The following is a 1441-nucleotide window of genomic DNA, read 5'->3' as shown; positions in this document are numbered from 1 at the left end:
CGTTTGCCCTCGACGAAATGTGGGTCATCCTGTTTCTAAGCCAAGTCATACTGATCTTAAAAACATGCTTCTTCTCTTTTAGCTGGGATGGAGGCCTATCACTCAACAAGTCCTCAATCCACTACTTGATAGGACGTCTGTGGAACTGCTGAAAATTTCTGGTGCATCCGCCTATTAGGTCATCGTCTGTGCACAAACTAAGATGGTATGCCACATCTTGGAGTGTGATAGTGATCTCGTTTCACGGCTCTACAAATGAAAAGAGTAGAACATTGTTAAAGATAAAATCTCTCAATTGTACTGCATGTCCAAAATCTACCTCCCTGATATACGGTAGTAGCACGTCAGGCGATGGAATACTCAACATCACCTGACGTGGCAAGAGAAGCTTAGGTACCTGTTTAGAAACCATTCGTTAATCTTTTCAAAATTATTATTCTACTATTTTAAAACATGTTATATAAGTAATCTATTATATTATTTAACTCAACAATGTAAGTACGACAAATAATTAAATAAAACTAAGTATACTAATATTACACTATTTTACCATATTTTATAAATAGTTCAATTCAACTATAAATTACTCAAGTCAGAATACCACAAATTATCAAGTAAGTAAATACTTAAAATAATAGATAGACAGATTAACCTCAGAATTTTATTTATTTAAATTAAATAAATATAATAATTAATCAACTCATTATGTTCTACCATTTCAAAACATGTTATATATATAATATAATACAATTAATTAAATAAACAATGTAAGCACAAGAAATAATTAATTAACACTAGGTTAACTAATGTTACACTATTTTACTATATTTTCTAACTAGTTCAATTCAATTATAAATTACACAAGTCAAAATATCATAAATTATAAACTAATTAAGTATTTAAAAGAATAGATAGGTGAACTAATTTCAAAGTCTAATGTCCCTGCTACATGTCATATTGCATTCAACTTATTGATGTATGTAACCTTCTAGTGGAACCATCTATACTTTTTAAACTTGTAAGACTTAAAAAACTAACAAGTAACTGTTCACATCTCGAGTGCACTTCATATATAGGCATCCAATATATCTCGAGTACACGTTATGCACGTATTTTAGATACATTATATTCGATTTCAACCAATCTTTCATATATCGGATGTAACCAGAATGTGTATTTAATATATTTTTTTTCTGCTGTACCCGCAATATGATTGGTATTTTATTTTCGTACTTTTTTTATTAAATGCATTTTATAATTATTATATTTGTTTAATTTAAATAAAAAAATCCGTCAATGTTTACAATATTATACATGCTCGAAAAGTATTTATGTATGTACATATGTTGATTGAAACGAAGAGTAGAGTCTGTTTTTTCTTAGTTTATAAGTTCTTTAATTATTATTATTATTATTATTATTATTATTATTATTATTATTA

The sequence above is a fragment of the Arachis duranensis genome, chromosome 3 (assembly GCF_000817695.3).
Source record: "Arachis duranensis cultivar V14167 chromosome 3, aradu.V14167.gnm2.J7QH, whole genome shotgun sequence".
NCBI lineage: Eukaryota > Viridiplantae > Streptophyta > Magnoliopsida > Fabales > Fabaceae > Arachis > Arachis duranensis.
This window is presented reverse-complemented; position numbering follows the sequence as displayed.